The sequence below is a fragment of the Rattus rattus genome, chromosome 1 (assembly GCF_011064425.1).
Source record: "Rattus rattus isolate New Zealand chromosome 1, Rrattus_CSIRO_v1, whole genome shotgun sequence".
In the NCBI taxonomy this organism is placed as follows: Eukaryota; Metazoa; Chordata; class Mammalia; order Rodentia; family Muridae; genus Rattus; species Rattus rattus.
In genome coordinates, this window is record NC_046154.1 from 112103570 (window position 1) to 112117775 (window position 14206).

Below are 14206 nucleotides of genomic sequence, written 5' to 3' on the forward strand. Positions count from 1 at the left end.
TATTATTATTATTTTCTTAACTCTTGTAGGTGAATTCTTTCCTCAACTATGTTTCGTGTTTGCTTTGAAAATGTTAGGTTCCAAATCCAATTTCCAAAGATATTTCACCTAGTCAGTGACCTTTTCTCAAGTATTTGTAAAGCTGTATCCTTCTTTGCTTATTTATAAACTCCATACTATGCCCAATTTTATCTCTTTTGAGAGAAGAGAGACAACAAGCAATGTTAGACTTTGGAAAAGAGTAAAATATATTTTTAAATGATTGTTAAGAGCTGTAGATGCCTATCAGAAATATATTGAGGGAGGAGTGGTACAGACACATGTGGATACATCTAAAACATAATATATGTTAGGCTGTATGAATAAGGCTAAGGCATAAGTCTATGTCACATAAAGAAAATACCAGGAAATATGTATTACTAATTTATTAGACATCGTATAAAATTTGTAACAAGTAATGAGAAGACCTAGATAGTTTATTTACATGAATTAATTTTTGTTTTCTTTTTTTATAATTCAACTGTGCTATTAAATATCCCTTTAAATATACGTTAAACGCAGACAAGTATAGAGGACTGCAATCTGCCAGACTTCTGGAAATGAACTAAAAATATTGCATCTATGCAAATGGTGCAACCATGCATTGAAGGCACAGAGAAGCCAGAGAAGCCCGAAGGATTTATACACACCATAGGAGAGGAATTATTTGGAGAAGGTTGGTCTCTGTATTTTGTTACATGGAAATTTGCAGAAGGCAAGAAAAAGATAAAGTGGGAGGTCACTAGATATATGAGGAAGAAACTTTAATCTGTTCCAAGATTCAAGGCATAATCATTGTATCCACATTTGAAGATTTGAAGTGACATCATTTAGTTGTACGGCACTTAGTTTAATATTTGGAGTCAATCATTTCTTTACGTGACATAGACTTATGCCTTAGCCTTATCCATACAGCCTAGCATATATTATGTTTTAGATGTATCTTCACTTGAAGGAAGGGCAAATTGCCATCCTCTGCTGTACTGTGTAAGGGTGAGGAGACCTTGGTCAGTTCTATGTGTCTTTCGCTTCTGTTCATGCCCTATTCACAGGGATATTTTCCAAGAGACTTTTCATTTTCAGAAACGTATGGATGAAAAAAAAAAAACACATTCAAGCTAATGCTCACTGCATGTGTGAATGAGTCTTGCATGAAACTGTCTTCCTCACAAACAGATAGAGGAATTGCTTTCTATCACCCTGAGTCCTGTTCAGAATAAGTCATGTGCATTGCCATCTGTTTTAAAGCTGTAAGAATTTGAATCTAAGCATTGGCAATCTAGTTCTCTGCTGCATGATTACTGACTTTCAGAGAACTAGACTATTATTCACCCCTGGAAAACTTTCAGCTATTTGTTTTTGACCTGAAACAGTCACAGAATATTGTTTGCCATTAGCTGAATATACACTACTGTAAGAAAATTAAATTGAGATTTATATTAATTCTTGTCACAGTGGGGCAATGGGTACCAGAAGATTAAAGAATATCCAAGAACCGATCAATAGTAAAGACTTGTTTCTTTACATATAAAAAGAGAAAAATATTACAATTTTGGAGGGTTGAGAGATTTGTTTCTTATGAAATGTATTTCAATCTGCCAGAGGATTGTGCATATGTGTATTAGGCTCACAGAAGTCTATTAGAGTTCTGGAACTAGACTAGAAATGATTTCTCTAAGAAGATAGTGTGCAGGTAAATCTAAGTGAAGCACTATTGTAGCCAAAAAGAAGGGTGAAAGAATTGTATATACCATAGGTTAATAATCGTTTGCAATAGACTGGTCTGTTTCTCTATAGAAAGTAACATAGAAATTATAAAATGTCAAAAAAAAAAGAATCAAGTGGGAGATCATTAAATGTGTAAGAAGAAAGATTTATCTGTCTGAAAGAATAAGTAAATGCCCAAATCAGTTACTTAAATAACTAGTTGGTAGTCTAACATAATTGTGAGTAAGTAGTTAAGACGGAAGAAAGGATACAGTCTCAATGAAGTGTGAATAGAAAGCTGCTGTCTTGAATTTTTCTGCTGTGAATAGACTCCATGACCATGGCAACTCTTATAAGAACAACACTTAATTGGGGCTGACTTACAGATTCAGAGGTCCAGTTCATTACCATTAAGTTGGGACGATAGCAGCATCCAGGCAGACATTGGGTAGGAGGAGTTGAGAGTTCCACCTCTTGTTCTGAAAGCAGCTAGGAGAAGACTGGCTTTCAGGCAGCTAGGAAGAGGTTCTTAAAGCCCATGCCCACAAGGCCACACCTCCAGATCCTGGGCAAAACCATAACAGTTGCAAAGCATAATAATCAATAATGTCATGAAAGTGATGAGAATTTGCAAGGACAAAACAGTCTAGGCTATTACTGCTTGTGGTTGTCCACATGTAAGATCCCTACTTGGTTGAAAAAAATCTATTGCTGATATATTCTACCATTAAAAACAAAAAACAAAAAACAAAAACAAAAAGAAACAAACAAAAAACCTAAAAGGGGGAAAATTTATGATCATTTTATAAGAGGCTGAAAAGCCTTTGACAAATTATAACACCCCTTCATGATAAACATTCTTGGAGAGATCATCAGTAAAAGATACATACCTAAACACAATAAAGAGAACATGCAGCAAGACTATCGCCAACATCAAATTAAAAGGCAATAACGTCAAAAAACTCCCCTAAAATTAGGAACAAAACAAGGTTTCCTACTGTATACTTATTTAAAATAGTACTTGACCTTCTGGCTAGAACAGTAAGACAATTAAAAGGGATCAAGTAGATGCAAATTGGAAAGAAGTCAAAGTATAACTTTCGTATACATAAGTGACCCCAAAAATTCTACCAAGGAACTCCTCTGGCTTAGAATCACATTCAGAGAATTGGCTGTATACAGAAGAATTTTTAAAAATTCAGTAGTCCTCCTATATTCAAATGATAGACAGTCTGAGAAAGAAATAAGTGAAAAAAACACATTTCAGAATAGTCACAAATAATATAATATATTTTAGTGCAATTCTAACCAAGCAAGTGAAAGTCCTGCATGACAAGAACTTCAAGTTCTTGAAGAAAGAAGGTGAAAAAGATATCAGAAGATGGAAAGATCTCCCTTCCTTGCTCATAGATGGGTAGGTTTAATCCAGTAAAAATGGCTGTTTTATCAAAAGCAATCTACAGATTCAACACAATCCCAATCAAAACCGCAGCACAATTCTTTAAAGATTCTGAAAGAACAATTCTCATCCTTATATGGAAACGAAGCAAGCAAAGCAAAGCAAAACAGAATAGCTAAAAGAAATCAGTAGAATAAAAGAAATTCCAGAGGTAACACTATCCCTTATTTCAAGTTCTACTACAGAGCCATCTTTAAAAACTGCATGGTATTGGCATAAAATCAACTGATCTATTCAATTGATTTAAAGACCCAGATAAAAATTGACACACCTATGGACACTTGATTTTGCTAAAGAAGCTAAAACTGTACAATGAAAAAGGTAAACCATCTTCAACCAATGGTGCTGGATGTTGGCATGTAGAAGAATTAAAATAGATCCATATGTATTCTCCTGCACAAAATTCAAGTCCAAGGCCTTCCAAGATCTCAGTATAAACAAGGCATATTGAGTTTAACAGAAGAGATAGTAGAAATAAGCCTTGAGTTCATTGGCACAGAAAACAATTTCCTGAATATAATACCTTAGCACATGCACTAAGATCAACAATGAATCTGAAAAGCTCATGAAACAGAAAAGCTTCTGTAAGGCAAAGGGCACAGTCAACAGAACACAGCAGTCTACAGAATGAAAAAATATTTTCAGCAGCTTCACATATGATAGACGACCAATTTCTAAAGTATATATTTTAATAGATCAATAAAATAGATATCAAGAGACTGAATAACACAACTAAAATTGGGGTATATATCTAAACATAGAATTCTCAAGAGAAAAATCTCAAATGTCTGAGAAACACTTAAAGAAAAGAATGGCGGCAGGATTATGTATGTGAGAAGACCAGGATGTTATACAGTGGGTCAGGAATCTGAAAAGGTAGAGCAATGAAGGATGGGGATCTAGGGATAGCCACCAACAATTCCCAGATGCCAGGAAAATAAGAGACTCCCAGGACCCAATAGGTATGAGATTAGCTGAAATGCCCAACGAAGGGGAGAGAGAAGCTGTAGAGAGCATATCCAGAGGTTAGGCAAGGGCCCAAGTTAGGGAATGGGGCCACCCACTCATCTCCAAATTTTTAACCCAGAATTGTTCCTATCTAAAGGAAATATGGAGACAAAGTGTGGAGCAGAGACTGAAGGGAAGGCCATCCAGAGACTGCCCCACCTGGGGATCCATCTCATATATAGACACTATTGCAGATGCCAAGAAGTGGTTGCTGACAGGAGTCTGATATAGTTGTCGCTAGAGAGGCTCTGCCAGAGCCTGACAAATACAGAGGTAGATGCTCACAGCCAAGCATTGGACTGAGCATGGGGTCCCCAATAAAGGTAGAGAAAGAACTGAATGAGCTGAAGAGGTTTGCAACCCCATAGGAAGAAAAATAATATCAACCAACCAGACGCCCCTCAGAGTTACCATGGACTAAACCATCAACCAAAGAGCACATATGGCGGTACCCATGGCCCCAGTCACATATGTAGCAGAGGATGATCTTGTTGGACATCAGTGGGAAGAGAAGCCCTTGGTCCTTTAAAGTCTTGATGCCCCAGTGTAGGGGAATTCCAGGATGGGGTGGTGAAAGTGGGTGGATGGGTGGATACCCTCATAGAAGGAGAGGAGGTAGGATGGGATAGGGAGTTTGCTGAAGGGGAACCAGGAAAGAGGATAACATGTGAAATGTAAATAAATAAAATATCCTATTTAAAAGAAAAACCTGCTCATCATCTTTAGTCTTCAGAGAAATACAAATCAAAATGACTCTGAGATGTTATCTCACACCTGTCAGAACTGCTAAAATAAGAAACACAAGTGACAGCTCATGCTGGTGAGGATGTGGAGCAAGGGGATCATTTCTCCATTGCTGGTTGGGGTGTAAATTTGTGCACCCACTTTAAAACCCACTATGCTTTTATGTCTCAGAATATTGAGAATTGATATAGCTCAAGAACCGGATATTCCAATCCTAAGTGTATACCCCAAAAAACACTCAATCCTACCAAAAGGAGACTTGCTCAACTATGTTCATGGCAGTCTTCTTTATAATAACTACAAACTGAAAACAACTTTGATGTCCATCAACTGAAGAATGAATAAAGAAAGTGTGGTACATTTACATATGAAGAATTACTTAATTACTTAGTTTTTTTTTTTAAAGGACATCATGAAATTTGAAGGCAAATGAATGGAACTAGAAAATATCATCCTGAGTGAGGTAACCCATTCCTGAAAGAACATGCATGGTTCGTATCACTTATAAGTGAATATTAGCCATAAAGTAAAGGAAAACCATGCTGCAATGCCAGAGAAGCTAAGTAAAAGAAGAGCTCAAAGGGGACATATAAATCTCCCTGGGAAAGGGGAAATAGAATAGATATCAAGGGAGAAGTGGGGGATAATGGTGATGACAAAAAGAACGATCATGTGGAGTAGAAGTTAGAGGGACAGAGTACTGGAAGAGACAACTGAAATTGGGGAAATCTTGAGCATGAGGTAGAAACCCAGTGTAATTAAAACTCCCAGGAATCTATGAGGCTGACCCTAGCTAAGATTCCCAGTAATGGGATGGGGAGTATGCAAAGCCTGAACCAGGCATCACCTATAATCAGTCAAGGATTCCAGTGGAGGGATCGAGATACCAACCCAGTCACAAATCTTTCAACCTATGATTTATCCTACCTACAATATGTGCTGGGGTAAAGGTGGTTCAGAAATTACGGGAGTGGCCAGTCAATGACTGGTGTTGCTGATATTTTTAATTCCAATCCAGGGTTTCTACCCTGCCTTGATCATTCATTTTCTGGATAAAATAAACACAACTATTCCCATTTACAATATGCCTTTAATAGCACAGGAGCTGGGCAGCATTAGGCTAACCCATTACAGACTGGTCCAACTTGAAACCCACACCATTAAAGGGAGCCCATCCTTGACAGTACCTAGAGGACCAGGAACCAGATGCCAGATAATCTAGCATCCCAGGATAGAACAAAACAAGGTCAGCAATTAAAATATGAGTCAATGAAATGATTCCTATTGATATTTTGCTATGCTTGTAGACAGAAGCCTAGTATAAATATCATAAAAGAGGGTTTATTCAGCAACTAATGGGAACAAGTGCAAAGGCCCACAGTCCAACATTAAGTGGAGCTTGAGGAATTCTTTGGAAGAGGGGAGGGAGAAGGAGTGCAGGGGTCAGAGGGATCAAGGACACCAAAGAAACTCAAATAATCATGTTATCTAGGGTCTTGGGCACTCAGAGAGATGGAACCAACAATCCAGGACCCTGAATGGGTCTGACCTAGGCCCTGTACATTTATTCTATATTTGTGCATCTTGCTCTTCTTGTGGGAATCTTAACAATGGGGTTTGTCTTTGATTCTTTTGACTGCTGTTGGAGTCCTTTGCCTCCATTGCCTCACCTACCATTTATAGGATGAGTGGTCGCTGGTCTAATTTCAATTTGATATGCCATATTTGGTTGATATCCATGGGAATTCTGCCCTTTCTTACAGAGAAGTGAAGAAGAAGTGGATGGGAGTGAGGAAGGAAAAAGGAGGATAGGGAAGCTTCATTTGGGGTATAATATGTATGAGAAGAATAAATGTGTTGCTGAAGAAATCACACACATTCATCACAGGACATGAAGAAATCAAGGTGGTACTGACCAAAAAGCGCTTGCTATTGGCTAGCTCTCATGGCACCAGAAGTTCTCATGGCACAAGAGCTTTGCAAGTTGTTTTGGGTGAAAGGTTCACCCAGCTGTGAACCTTGTGAAGTATAGAAATGACCAATATGGAAAGATATACCTCATGGAAAAAATAGTGGTACAACTATTATAGGTTTATCCAGCCATGTCCTTATTGAATTTAAGTCTTGTTTATAGAGGAAACACATGTGTCATACTCTAAATCTGGCTAAGAAACAAGTTTAGCAAACTCACAGGACTCAGGAATGATTTTGCTAAATGGACACAATATCAAACTGCCCTCTAAATTTCTATTTGTACTGTAGTTCTGCCTTCAGAAATCATTATGGATGTTCCTTTGTGAAATGGATGGTAGTCAATAAAGAAACTTACAACTGATGAAGCGCTCAGCCACAAATGGAACATCTATATCACATCCCCTCTTGCAGGTTGAAGACTAGTGTGGAAGAAGTGTTTAAACGGTTATAAAAAACCAGAGATTGGAACAGATTGGAAGAAAACAATGTCTTCTGGACATGACAGTATGACTGTACTCATAAACAAACAGCCATTGTGATTGCATTTATAACGCCAAGTCAGTCAGCATTCTAGCACTGAGTGGAAAGACATGGATGTACCTGCCCCCATAACTAGGAAGGTAGGGACGATTGGAGGAGGGAGAGCCCATTTCCTTAAGGTGCAGCTATGGGTAGGTCAGCCATACTCTAGTGACGACCCCAAGCTAAGAACTATATGGACAGCACAAGTTTGAGTGATGGGTTATTAAATAAAAGCAATAATAAATGTGGATGTATGGAACCTGGGAAGTGGGAAAGAATTTGGGAGAAGTTACATTGGGGAGGGAATTGTGTTTACTAGAACACATTGTATAAAATTCCCCCCAAAATTAATGCAATATTTTAAAAGGAAAAAGAATGAATAGAATAGTATAATTTATTATAGTCATCTTGATTATATATTTGAGAAGGCTAGCACAGTGGCTCACATCTTTAATCCCAAGAAGTAAAAGACCTACAAGTACAAATGACACCACCAGCACCACCAACATAATAGAATCAGCAAACAGCATAAATGAAAGAGAAAAACAGTACAGGAAATTTGAAAAATAATATTGACAAAAAAGAAAGATGAATGGCTCAAAATAGCAATGATATGAAAAAAAAATTAACAAACTAGGGGTTGGGGATTTAGCTCAGTTGTAGAGCGCTTGCCTAGCAAGCACTCGGCCCTGGGTTCGGTCCCCAGCTCCGAAAAAAAAGAAAAAAAAAAAAAAAGAAAAGAAAAATAACAAACTTCTAAAAAAAAAGTAGTTAGCCCAAAGGCAAAAATGAAGAATTGTAACAATAACAAAACAAGTATATATTTAATTATTAAAATGTACATATGATTTAATATAATGAAATTATATGCTAGAGTTTTATCTCCAACTCAATAAAAGCTAAAATATTTCAAAATAAATATACCCTTGATAAGCTCTACAATGGAATTTATATACCATTATACTGAGCTTCTGCTAGAGGGGAATAAACTAACCTACACGAGAGAAGGAAATTAAAGGAATATGAGAGTGAGGGAAAGAAAGAAAGCACAAAGCGAGAGAGGAAAATGTATACATGTGGGACTGGAGTGGGACAAGGATGGGAACACAAACCAAGCAGGGACATGGGCTCTGCTTTCCAAGCTTTTGCTGAATCATGACTCCTCTCCTTTCAACAACTCCTTGTTTATATGTTACAGGATCCTCACGCTAAATGATTTTTCAGTAAAAAACATATTAGGCAAACATTTTTCCACTCCCAGGAGAACAACACCCCTGTGTAACTGCCACTTCTTTTATAGCAAAACCGTGAGAACATAATTGTTTGCCTGTTTGCTTTTTGCACCCCTCATTTTATCTGCTTAGGTTTCTATTGCAATAACCAAAGGCAAGTCAGGGAAGAAAGGGTGTATTACTTCTTAAAACTCTCAGATCAAACATTATCACTGAGAAAGGTCAGGGCAGAAACATAAGGCAGGATGTGATTCAAAAGCCAGGGAAGAACACTGCTCACTGGCTTGTACCTCATAGGTTGCTGAGCCTACTCTCTTATCTTGAACCACTAAACCAGGAGTAGCAACTCACAGTGTCCTGGTTCCTCCCATATCAATTCTCAATCAAGAGAATTCTACCATGGGTTTATTCACAGGTCAATCTGGTGGGGTATTGTTCGGTTGAGATTCCCTTCTACCAAGTTATGCTAGCTTGAATCATGTTGCCATCTTAAAGCCATTTCAAAAGATTTTTACCCACCTTAACATGTCCAAGAAAATGCTCTTAACTAAAAGGATGCCATGTTTTCAAGTTTCCTTCCCCAACCTTACTGAATTGCTCTGCTCTATGAGAAAAACCATATTTCTGTTCTTGAAATGTTTTCCAAAGAATGGATACAGCTTTCATTTCTGGCTATACCTTTTTAGTCCCTCTACAGTTTTATTCATCTTCTCAACATCTCAGGAAGAAAGATGTCATGTGCCTTTCTCTGAGATCTATCTGTATTCCTTGCAGATGATTTCACTTGACTATATCTTGACTCCCAAGAACAGTGGAGAATGCCCCCATGAACAAAAGCCTTTGCTTTCATTGCCCACATGACACCATCAGTCTGTCTTACTTGGATCACAGATAGTGACCTACACAAATACTAAAACTGAGTTCTAGCCATTCTCCTGGGTTTAAATCTGGATTATGTGAAAATTTCCTCTATTTTGAGTTATTCAGATTAAAATATTTTTGTTTTGTTTTGTTTACTTTTGTTGGTAACAACCAAAATACCTGGCACATGAGACATATGTGGTATGGTTATGCTTAGCTTATAGAAGGGAAGAAGAATTCAGGTTAGAAGAGATAAAACACACACTAAATTCCTACTCTAAGTGATATTTCATCTCTATGCTGGTCTCATCTTCCACCACATCCTAATAGTATCACCAAATAATGTCATCCAATCAGTGGATTTGATTGATGAAATCAATGCCTTCATGATCCAGTCATTTCCTGATGCATGGATCCTCAAGATAGTGATCAAGAGTTTAGCAAAGGAACATTCAAAGGCCTCTTATTCAAACCATAACACAGACACAGACACACACACACAGACACACACACACACACACACACACACACACACACACACACACACACATGCAGGTTCACATCAATCAAATGGGATAATTTCTCCAGTTTTGGATTCACAAAGCCATTATTAAAAATATTATAAACTTATTGCTATTTAACTTAAAATTAAAAATGAAGTCTGAATTAATAAAATGTTATGAATCTACTATACTTTTATTTGCAAGATATCATGCCCATTTTATTTTTATGGTGGAGGTACTCTATAGTGGAGTGTCATTGTTCAGAGTAACAGTGCTCCATTGATTCAGATTAAAGATGAATGAATGAACGTTTGCACTAGTGTTGCTCGAGGAAAAAACAGTTAGGTTTCTGCAAGTATTTTGTCAGTACATGTTCATCAAGAAATCAATAGCACTTCTTTTATGAGTGTTTCAGCTCAAATACATATATTCAATATACGTTGTTGATTCATTAACACTGAACTCAGGACCAATACACTTAAGAATGTAATAGAAAGCATTAACAAAGGAAAACCAGGTGTGGTGTATTTTTGTCATTGTACTATGAATAATGTTGGAAAATATAAAATTATCTTTCAGTACTCAGGAACTATGATCCAATTAGCATAGAGGCCTCCATGTCATAATGTACACTGTCTTTGTTTGTAAACAAACTCAGTACTCATGATGGATACACAATTATTTGCCTACTATATTGGTAGGCTAAATATGAATTCAAAAAGTCCGGGGTAATCAGTAAAAGAAAGAACACTGGAGAATACTTTATTTTTATTAGATGGAACTTGTATTGTTTTTATTTTCGGTTATATGGAGGCTATGTCTTGCTTTTCCTACTTATCAGTAGGTTAATATTAAATGCATATGTGAATAAGGCATTAGTTTTTCTCTTGGAAAGTTGAATATGATATTCACCTTATCAGCGGAGTGCTCCTGACAAGCCCTGTCAGTTTAGACAGCCTGTGTGTGGCACTGTCTTTTGAGTTGACTCACCCTGTCAAGAAGTCTTCTTGGAGACTCTTGCTTAAAATGAACCCATTGGCTTTATCCCATGTGACCCATTCATAGACCATGGTCTTTGTAATTCCTGCTCTGGTTTCAGTGCAGTGTTTGCTCAAAGGTGTTCAAGCATACAGACCAGCTGTTCACCCTCTGCATTGCTTCCGAATTAGTCAGTCATGAGTTAATTGTACTTGGAATATATTGAAGTCCTATTTGAAGTCCTTCACACATAACTCAGATGGGTGGCTAGCATCTATAGAATGGAAAAGAGAGTATAAAATTATCTATATCATATAGTAATAAAGAACTATTGTAAACACAATGGAATTCTAAGGTGATAAAAGAACACCAATGGATGAGATGGATTTTTATTTAGAATTATAAAATTAAGACTTGCTTTAGGGGCTGCAAATACCTTTAATCAGTAAATCATGACATAATTCACCCTTGAAAAAGGCTTTGGGGCTACAATGTTTTACTTTTGAACTATTATTTCACCTTCAAAATAATTGCTGTGTTGCAAATTTATTCAGAGGATAGAAAATGATAGTAAATTGGTTGATGCTTTATAAAACTCACAGAACTTTAATAATAAACTTATGAAAACTCAAAAAGTTAAATTAAAGGATGATGACACTAATGAATACTGGTATAAGATCTATAAAATATATATCATAATAATTTAATAATTTAAATAAAATAAGCCATATGCATTATTAGATAATTTCTTTAATAGTCTTATTGGAAACAAGTTTAGTTTGGTATGATGACAGCTACAATTTGTTAGGTATTTAAAGTGAGTCACATATTATTTTAATAATTTTTCATATAGCAGGTCATATAGTTACTGCTAATATTATATAGATGAAAGGATTGAGTCTCAAAGATATAGAGTAACCTGGCCAAGTAGGCACATTAGTTGGTTTGAATTGGGATTTGAATACAGGCTCCTAAGAATATCTCTCACACTAGATGAAAAGGAAAGCATTCAAGAAAAGTTATTTTGTGTATTAGTAAAAAAAATTTTCAATGTTATTTGAAAAGTCTGTGTATGCTATGAATCTTAAAAGTCGACAAACGTAAGGTTGTGCAGATGACAAAGATATTGTCGTGTAAAAGTAAGATATTTTATAACAAAGTCAGGAAGAATTTCAAGACAGTTGTTATCAAATTTCAAAAGTCTCTCTCATATAAATATGCCATAAAATGCAAGAGTAAATTATGAATAATTGAAAGAAACGGTAGAGTATTGTTATTTAAAAACATTGTGATTATATACTTAGAAAATTTGGAGTATGACAGATATGTGAATAAAATCACTCTATTTTTCATAGTAACAAAGCACTACTTTAAGCACAAATACTTAATCTTAGTATATAGAAATGATTGCTCTTAATAAAACTAGCTGAAAGCCATGCAAGGAAAGCTGTGGTAATGTTTGATTGAGGTTTAAAGAGGGAGGGAGAATATAAAGATATTTTTCACGTTCAAAGAAAATATACAAGGATATCTTGCTACTTCTGAAGAGCACTGAATAGTGAAAACAGCCAAGTTACACCTCAATTGAGGAAAATAGATGATACAGTATGGGAAGACAATCTCAGGTAGTCATCCTCAAGTAAACATTGTAAACCAAAAAACAGGAAATTTTAAAAATATTTTTTACTGCCTATACTGCTCTGAGTATGTACAAATGAGTGTGAGTCCCCACAGATGTCAGAAAATGGTGTCACATCCCCCAGAGCTAGAGTTACATGATGTAATGAGCTACATCATGGCAGCACATGGAACTGAACCTAGGTCCTCCATACGAGTGGTGCATCCTCTTTAACACTGCGTCGTCTCCTCAGCTTCCAAGTAGGAATCACTTTAATGTTGCTGATACAGATTCAATTTACAGAAAAATATATGTCAAACTGATAACAGTCATAAATAAAGATTAAAAATATGTAATCAGGGCTAATGTAACTATATCAGGTAATCTTGTAATACTTCAGCCCATTCATAGGGAATATATATATTTTCTAATTTTTAAGGAAATTGCATAATAATCAGCAATAGTACCCACTAATATGTTTAGGAATAGCTTGCTCTTCAGTTGAGCAACAATGGTTTCATTCACAAAATATATGTTTATGTCAGTAATTTCTGTGTCAGAAAAAAATAGAAAATCAAATTTTTGTCAGGAAGAAAATGCATGATGTCAGATTTGATTCCAATACTTAATGCACAGTAGAAAATTTTCTGTATTTGACATGACAACTAGCTATAAATAAACATATTTTTTCAATTTGCTTATTATAATTAAACAGCAGCTAATTCATTAGTAGGGCAAACAAACTTATTAATATTTGGCCAAATTGCTTACTAACCATTAGTAGGAGGTATTTCTTTTTGCTTTGAAATACCATGAAACACCGTGAAGAGAGAAAAAATGGAAAACATATTAAAAGAAAATTATTCATATCATTTATATAATGATATATGCATATCATTGGGGTAGTTATAAGAAAACTTAAAACATAAGTATAATAGTGGCAACATAAATAACAACAACAGCAACATGAATGATAAAACTAACATTTCTGTATTTATCATCGCTTCTTGGCCTTTTGGCTAAGATCAAGTGTAGTTTCTGTATTTATCATTTTCTATTTAGGATTTTTCACTCATCATAAAATATCTGGATACTTAGACTTTGTGGCTAATCTATCCACATTTACTTCCATAATTTAAAACATTCTCTGGGTTATATGTGATAGCAAATCAATGGGAGTACATGCTGTACAGTTTTACTCCCTGAATGAACAGGAAGTACAGGGGTTGAATAAATATATTCCATTCAGGTCTGGTTGAGTATGCAGAAGGTAAGTCCACAAATGAAAGAGAAATTGAATTAACTTTCCCAAGTTTTTCAAGTTGTAGTTGATATGACAACTCAAGTAGTAAAATTTAGTAGGACTCTATAGATAGTAATTGTGACAATTGTCTTTTGTTTATTTGCTTGTTTTGTCTTGAATTAAGTTTACTAGTAAGTATTTTTCCCTTTTACTAAAAAATAGATTTGTTCTTATCACACAACATTTCCTGATTACATATTCCCCTCACTCTACTAATCTCAGTCCTACTTTTTCTCCTATCCCATTCACTCCATTCCT

General features: G+C 35.8%; 1 pseudogene; it reads left to right on the forward strand.

Annotated features, from left to right (window-relative positions):
- The first annotated feature begins 13644 nt into the window (after positions 1–13644).
- On the forward strand, positions 13645–13771 carry LOC116890630 (annotated as a pseudogene).
- Positions 13772–14206: the final 435 nt, after the last annotated feature.